Source organism: Rhinopithecus bieti, unplaced genomic scaffold (genome assembly GCF_001698545.2).
Source record: "Rhinopithecus bieti isolate Rb0 unplaced genomic scaffold, ASM169854v2 scaffold_51763, whole genome shotgun sequence".
Taxonomy (NCBI): Eukaryota; Metazoa; Chordata; class Mammalia; order Primates; family Cercopithecidae; genus Rhinopithecus; species Rhinopithecus bieti.
In genome coordinates this window covers 483608-492893 of record NW_016820890.1, presented here as the reverse complement: position 1 = coordinate 492893, position 9286 = coordinate 483608, and positions in this window count along the sequence as shown.

Sequence of the window (9286 nt, the reverse complement as noted above, 5' to 3'; positions counted from 1 at the left end):
TGACTTTCTGGAGAAGCAAAACTATAGATGTGATACAAATATTGGTAGCATCAAAGGATTGGGGGGAGGAAAAGTAGATTTTAATAGGGAAACACAAGGAATGTTTTAGGGGCATCAACTTAATCAGCTGCATAGGGAGATTATCAATATATGACAATATGCATTTTCCAAAATACATAGAACTGTAGAGAATGAAAAATGTCAATGCATGCAAATAACAAAAATAATAGCAACAACAAACTAAGCACTTACAAGGTCAGAGAAATTTCAGACAAAATGAAGAATGGGACAGAACAATCTAACGATATTGCAAATATATGAAGCAACATCACAAAAAGGGAAGCAGGAAAAAGGTGTTAATCTAAGTAACTCTGGAAATTAGTCAAGTTTATAATATTACAGGTAAATGAAACTGTGCATGAGCACTGTATTCTGGTTAATAAGGTAGTATACCACTGAAATATGATGAAATATGGGATTAACAATTTTGATACTCTTATACAAGCACATTTGAATCAAAAAATTATGTAAATGGGTAGTTAGACAATTTTCTAGCTTTTGGAGTGGGAGTTTATAGGTAAGCAGAAAAGAAGGATGGAATAACCATATTATAATAGATTAAATTTGGACACATCAATATGAACTCATGTTGCATTAATATACATACAACTGATTAAACATAGACATATTTATGTGTCTATCTTTATACACAGGTTAATATACACTCAGCATTTTATTTGTTCTGTCAGCTGAGGTTACCTAGGAGTAATTTCACTCCAGAAGCAGTGGACACACTTAACATCCATATATTGGATTCCAATATTGTTATCCATTAAAAGGAACCAGGGCTTTTTGACTGGATTCTAGGAATCAGGGAGTATGTGGAAGGAACTATGAAGGATGATTCTGCAGCATCTTTTAGTGCCACAGTATAAGAAAGTGATCAAAAAAAGAAAAATGCCTAGATAGGCTTGGTTGTGGAGACCCTAACACAGCAGCGGTAGAGGAATTAAAGACACACACACGGAAATATAGAGCTCAGAGTGGGAATCAGGGGGCTGACAGTCTTCGGAGCTGAGAGTCACGAACATAGTTTTGCCCACATGTTTATTGGCAGCAAGCCAGTGATAAGCATTATTTCTATAGATTACAGATTAACTAAAATGGGAAATAAAGGGATGGGTTCTGGCTAGTTATATGTAGCAGGGACATGTCCTTAAGGCACAGATTGCTCATGCTATTGTTTGTAGCTTAGGAACACCTTAAGCAGTTTTCTGCCCTGGATGGGCCAGGTGTTCCTTGCCCTCATTCTGGTAAACCCACAACCTTCAGTGTGGGCATCATGACCATCATGAACATGTCACCGTGCTGCAGAGATTTTGTTTATGACCAGTTTGTGGGCCAGTTTATGCCCAGATTTGGGGCCTGTTCCCAACATGTTCTCCCTTTTTGTTTTTGCAAGATGATAAAAGGAAAGGTGGCTTTATCACGGTGAGCTACTTCTTGCAGGAGTCAGGATCCACATCTGCAAACTATACAAAGAAAAACAACACAGATTGAAAGCACAATCCTCATTGAAATCACAGAGCTTCCAAGTGTTTTTATCCATTTTAATAGGTTACTAGCTGCTAATCTGTCTGCATCTCCTTCAAGCACTCCAGTTCCTGGCATTAAGGTCAGGTGTGCCTGGGATACTTTAAATATTTGCTCTTTTAATTTTGCAATATCCAAAGACAGGTTTGTAGAGTGTCCTTCTAGAAGCTTTTTTATTCTTTCCCCAATTTTGATCTTATTAAAAACCATTAATAGTTTCCATATATCCTTATGTTTAGCTCCTACATTGGGCCATATCATTTGAGGTTGAGGTGCCACTATATCACCATGTTTCCTAATAATAGGAATTCTTGCCATACTTCTTACCATTTCTACCATCTGACCATTATGTTCAGACCAGCTGAACATAGTGAGGTCATGGCACGCAGACTGAGAGGTGCAATTCAAGTTAAACACTTCCTTAGGGGACCAATCAATAATGATTCCACAGGAATCGTTGCACAGCACCGCTGCCTGTTCTGGAACACAATCTTCCCAAACAAGTATGTTCATTTTTTTCTGGACAGGTCAAATTCTATTTACAAATAGGTTTTTGAGGGCAGTATGCCACAATTATAAGAACAGATTTATTATGATAAATACTGAGACCAGAAAGTGTGTGTATCTGTGTCAGCCCTTGCTAAAGGAATATTCACAGCAGTGGTGATCACCGCTATCATAACTATCATTACATTGCTCATTGTGATTGGTTGTCCCGCTTTTCTCAGGTTTTCTTCCACCTTCTTGATCTGTACCCAAGTAGATGAATGTGTTCAACAGGTGTTGCTCATGACTGTTGGGGTCCTCCTCAGCATCAGTCTCAACATGGCTGCAACCAGGAGGTCCTTGGGATCCTCCCATAATCTCTTCCTTGGCATCTGTCTCATGATAAAGTTTTAGGTGTCTTGATGGTATCCAAATTGGCTGCTAGTTTGGGCCTGGAGAAACACAAGCATAATCACACCCCAAGTTATTATTTTACCTATTTCCCAACTTTTTGTTATCAGATCTCTCCACCAAACAGTTGTTCTGCTTCTATCTTTGCAGCTGGTTTCTGTAGATGCTGTTCAACTGCTGATAGCATCTGACCTTTAGGAAGGCTGAAAAAATTTAAAGTCAGTAATGTCAGATTCAATTGCATATGGGGTGTCCTGTAGACCCTGTTTCCCTCTTTTTGCTTTTGCAACTGCTGTTTCAGGGAGAGATCCGTTCTTTCCATTATGACTTTGTCCTTGAGAATAATATGGGATACCAGTAATGTGTTTAATATTCCATATAGAGAAAAATATAGCTAGAGCTTGGCTAGTAGAGCTGGGGACATTATCTGTTTTAGTAGAAGCTGGAATGCCCATCACTGCAAAACACTGCAAAAGGTGATGTTTAACACAGGCAGAAAACTCTCCTGATTGGCAAGTAGCCCACAAAAAGTGAGAAAAGGTGTCCACACATACATGTACATACACTAGTTTCCCAAATGAGGGAACATGTTTGACATCCATTTGCCAAAGAAAATTAGGTTCCAATCCTCAAGGATTAACTCCTCCTCTAAAAGATGAGGAATGCACCATTTGGCAAGTTGGGCATCGCTGAATAATACCTTTAGCTTCTTTCTAGGTAAAGCTGTATCTGCGTTTGAGACCAGAGGTATTAACATAGGTTAAATTGTGAAAGTGTCTGGCATTAGATATTGCAGTAGCAGTTAGGCAATCAGCCATTTGACTCCCTGCAGTCAAAGGTCCTGGAAGAGGTGTATGATCCCTAATATGAGTAACGTAAAAGGGTGCCTTCTACTCCTTACTGTTGTTTGAAATTGGATAAAGCCATCTATTACTCATCTGTATGAAATTGTAACTGAGCATTTTCAATTAATTGTGTAGAATGAACCACATATGAAGAATCAGAAATCACATTAATAGGCATATCAAAAGCAGTCAATACCTTAATTGTAGCTACAAACTCCACTTTTTGAGCTGAGGTATAGGGCTTCTGAAAAACTTTACCTTTTGATCCGGAATAAGAAGCTTTATCATTACTAGATCCATCTGTGAAGACATTTCAGCACCTCCAATTGGTTAAATTTAGTTATTTTAGGGAGAATACAATTACTTAATTTTAAAAATTGAAATAATTTCATTTTAGGAAAATGGTTATTGAGAATACCCACAAAGTCAGCTAAATGGGTTTGCCAAGTAAGACTATTTATAAAAGCCTGCCACATTTGTGCCTTTGTGAGAGGGACAATAATTTTTCCAGGGTCGTATCCATGTAATTTAACAATTCAAGTTCTCCCATTTCCTATCACAGTAGCAATTTGATCCAAATAAGGAGTTGGCAAAGACGTTTCAACATATGCAAATTAACAAATGCAATACATCACATTAACAGAACCAAAAACAAAACCGTATGATAACTTCAATAGATGCTGAAAAGTATTGATAAAATTTAGCATTCCTTTATAATAAAATTGTTAAACAAACTAAATATAAAAGGAACATACCTCAAGACCATAAATGCCAGATATGACAAACCCACAGCTAACATTATACGAAAGAGAGGAAAAACTGAAAACGCTTTCTCTAAGATTTGGAACAAGACAAGAATGATGACTTTCACCACTTTTATTCAACATAATACTGTAAGTCTTAGAGCTTTCAAAAGAAAAGAAAGAAATAAAAGACCTTTATGTTTGAAACGAGGAAGTCAAATTTTCCTTGTTCAAAGATGACATCATCTTATATTTTAAAAATCCAAATGCCCAAATGCAACCAAAAATTTGTTAGAACTGATAAATGAATTCAGTAAATTTGTAGGATACCAAACTATCATTAAGATATATGTTTGTGTATGTGTGCGCGCGTGTGTGTGTGTACATCCATAGGGGACAATCTGTAAAAGAAATTAAGGAAATACCATTTACAATAGTTACAATAATATAAAGAAACTAAGAATAAATTCAATGTAAGAAGAAAAAGATATCTACAAAGAACCCTACAAAATGCTCATGAAAGAAAAAGGACACTAATAAATAGAAAGTTATTCCATGCACACAGAAAGAATCAACAATAGTAAAATATCAATACTACTCAAAGCAATCTATAGATTCAATGCAATCCCTATCAAATACCAATGCCTTTCTTCATAGAAATAGAACAAAACCTATCCTAAAATATATATGGAACCACAAAAAAACCCTAAAAAGCAGAAGTAACCCAGAGAAAGATAAATCTGAAAGCATTACACTACCTGATTTCAAAATGTACTTCAAAGCTTTAATAACCAAAACAGCATGCCAATGGCCTTATAATAGACACACAGCCCAATAGAACAGAATAGAGAGCCCAGAAAGGAATTCACATATCTACAGTCAACTCATTTCCACAAAGGTCCCAAGAACATGCACTGAGGATAGTTTTTTAAATAACTGATGTGGGGAAAACTGAATACCATATGCAGACAAATAAAACTAGGCTTCCTATCTCTCATTATCAACCAAAATGAAATCAGAATGGATTAAAGATTTTTACATCTAAGAACTGAAAGTCTGAAACTACTATAAGAAAACATAAGAAAATTTTTCAGGACATTTGTCTTAGCAAAGATTTACTGATTACAATCTCAAAGCAGAGGCAATGAAAGCAATAATAGACAAATGGAATTACACAAAACTAAAAAGTTTCTGCACAGCAAAGGAAAGAATCAACAAAGTGAAAGGACAACTTACAGAATGGGAAATAATAATGGCCAACTATCCATCCAAGAAGGAATTAGTAGCCAGAATATGTAACAAATTCAACTCAATAGCAAAACTGCAAAATAATCTGATTAAAAAACTGGGCAAAAGACTTAAATAGACATTTCTCAAAAGAAGACATACAAAGGGCTAACAGATATGTACAAAAAATGCTGAACAACACTAACCATCATGGAAATGGAAATTAAAATCACAATAAGATCTCAGTCTGGTAAAATGATTTTTACCAAAATTACAGGGAATAATAGATGCTGGTGAAGATGTGGAGAAAGGATACCTATTATACTGTTGGTGAAAATTTCAGTTAGTACAATCACTAAGGCAAATAGTGTGGAGATTCCAGAAAAAATAAAAAATAAAAAATAAAACACTAAAAATTCAAATGCCCTATGATCCAGCAATACCACTACTGGCTATATATCAAAAAATAAAGGAAATCAATATGTCAAAGATATATCTGCACTCAAGTTTATTGTATGTACTCCCATGTTTATTGCAGTACTGTTTAAAATAGTCAAAATTTGGAATCAACCTAAGTGCTCATCAACTGATGAATGCGTAAAGAAAATGTGATATATAGACACAATAGAATATTATTCAGCCATAAAATCTACAATATTGTCATTTGCAGCCACATGGATGGAACTCGAGGTTATTGTATTAAGTGAAATAAGCCAAACATAGAAAGAAAAATATCACATGTTCTTACTCAGATGCGGGTACAAGGAAAAAATAAAGAAAAGTTAAATGTTTAAGGTGATGGATATCTGAACTACCCAGATTTGACTATTAAAATGTTTAATTATTGAAATGTCACATATACCCCTTAAAATACGTACATCTATTATGTTTAAAAATAAGAATGGAAAAATATGTTTAAAAAAATGAAGAAAAATTTTTGAAAAGATTAAAAAATTAAAATCTTAAATTACCTTATACTGTCAAAAAAAGGTGACAGGCCTTGCTGATAGTTCGTATCCATGATCTGATATAACAAAAATATCACCTTATTACCTCTGTGGTTTCTCTCACCAAAACACATAGCCAGGTCAATCATGAGAGATATATGAGACAAATCACAGTAGAGAACATACAAATAGAGAAACCTCAAAATAGAGAACGTAAAATCACAAAAATGTCTAAGAAATTCCTAAGCAGTACTCTTTAAAACTGTCCTTGTTATAGAAAATTTTAGAAAATGTCACGACCGAAAGGAGCCTAAGAACATGATAACTATAAATAGAATATGTTATCTTAGGATCCTAAAGCATAAAAAAGACTTTAGGCAACAATTAATCTGAAAAATCAATAGATTTTAATTAATAATATTATACCACTATCGGTTCACTTATTATAACAAATATATTCATGTGTGATATTAATAATAGAAGAAACTGGACACAGGATATATGTGAATTCTGTATAATGCTTAAAAGTTTTCTAGAAATATAAAACTCCTCTGAAGGGTAAAATTGGTCTTCATGTCATACTAACTCTGTCATACTATGAGATCTCTGCAAAATGGGAGAAAAGCTACTTTCATTGCCATAGATTTTGAACATTTCCATGCAAACATCTTTGTTTTAGTCTTTCATTAATTTCTCAGTAATTTTATTTTTTTTAGTACTAAAAACCCAATAATAGTACTTTTTCTCAGAATTTTATTCGCTTTAGCTAACAATTGACAAAGTGCTATAACAAGTTGTCACATGTGACTAGAAATAAGAGTTAACACCTTGAGCCATCTATGTCCTACCGTTAAGACAGGTTGACTGATCACATACTTAGATGTCATGGAAATGTTAAATACCTATAAGATGTTTCAAATCTTATTCTTAGATAATCTGTTACAGCAATTTGCTGTCTGGATCCAGTCCCTGGGTGACACTTAGAGTAAGTAGTGCTGTTCTAGAGAGAAGAAGATGTAACACAGGCTCTAAATGTGTGTAACTTATTTTCACAGAATAGATTTCCACTGCCTTATTGAGCACCAACAGTATTTCAGTTATGTAATAAATCAAACATTGACAGTGTTCCTGCTCAGTAGTTCTATAACAAAACAGAAAAAAAGGCAAGCAGAAGAAACAGTAATAATTCTATACGTTAATGGTAAGACAAAGAGAAGAGGTTTGCAAGTACAGAGATGTCCTGCGTTATTCATTTTTATATGTGTCATGTTAAAGTCTTTCAGCTAAAACCTATTTACAAGTAAAATATAAACAAATGAACTACCCAACATTTTACATGGCAGTAATACATGAGAAGAAACTGAGCATATGTTTCTGAGTAGTTTTCTGTTAATTCTAGTATGAGCAAACCTATCTTGTTAACCTCCAAAGGGATTTGCAGGCATGTGAATATTTTATAACCCTTCAGTTTTTTTCTTACTGAAATGCATATTATCAATACAATAAATAAATAAGTAGAAAGTACTTTGAAAATTAACATCATACCATTGTGATAGTTACTTCACTAATATAATCACACAAATGATAATTAAGATACATTCTTTTATTTTTTGGGGGCCTATCATTTTGGTAGTGCAATTTATAAAATTTAATTGGATTAAAGTATTTTAAATACTATTATAATATCTATTTTTCTGGTGAAAACAATATGGTTATTGAATTTAAGTATTTCAAATTCTATTCTCTACTGTTAAACTTATAATCTTTAAAATAATATTTAATAATATACGAGAAAACTTTCCACCATCTTAAATTTTTTGCTTGTTTTAGTGATATGTCATTTTCATTCATTAATATATTTTCTCCTATAGGTATGCTGTGTAGTTTCATAATTTGTTGTTATGTTTCGTTAAATGCAATACAAAAATTACTTTGATGTTTATTTATTATTAGTGCTCATTACATTTATAATGTTAGCCATTTCCCTTACTTGGTCACATTACGGTAACATATTTCTGTGAAAAAACAATATGTGCAATCAATGAGGACAGGTGTCATATACTCAGAAATTAGTACAACATCAAAAATTTAGCATTTACTGAAATAATATTTTTGAACACTTAATTCAACATTAATGAATTGATTTCAACATTATTGACTAAGGATAGCAATACCTGTCTTAACAGAATGCTTTGAAGAGATCTTGTACATGTAAGCCAATCTATCATATCCCTCGAGTCTTTCTGACAATTGTTCCTCTGAGTTGCATTCTCCTTCTTATGATCTCTGTTGTGCCTTTGATCACAATTTTATGTGTTACATCCCATTGTCTGCATATCCGGACTGCAGATACTTAGATTAATAATGCTATCTGCAAGGCTCTTCACAATGAGTTATCTTTGTGTTTGGTATTTAGTTAATTCTAGGCAAGCTCCATTCTTTTTAGGATCTTATTTTATATATGTAAAATAATCAGATATTGTTAATTGAGGAAAGATACAGGTTTTAAAACAAATAAGGGATAAAATTAAACTGGACCTTAATGAATTTTGCTATAGCTAAAGACTCCCATGTAGTTACACCCCAGTTGGCACTTCTTAGTGCCAATGAGTCAAGAAAGACTCCAAAAATTTTGCTCTGAGCAATAGGCAGAATTAAATTGCTACACATACTGAGATTTTGAAGACTATAAAATTAGTAGGTTTGGAAGATAAAGACAAGTTTGATGATAGATGTGTTCATTTTGAAACACGCTGGATTTTCAAATTGAGATATCAAATAGGCAATTGTATCTATTATTTATGCTTAGATAATGCTATGCTGGAAATATAACTTCTGGAAACATCAGGTTGTACATACTTCAACTTACAGTACTAGATGATCTTAGAGGAGTCATTTGTAAAAAATAAAAAAAAAAGGAAAGAATTGTTAAGGAGGAAAGAATAAACCTCTGAGAAAATCGAGGAAGGCTCAAAAGAAATGCCATCTAAGATAACATGAAGAAAGACTGTTTTTTTTTTTTTTTTTTTTTTTT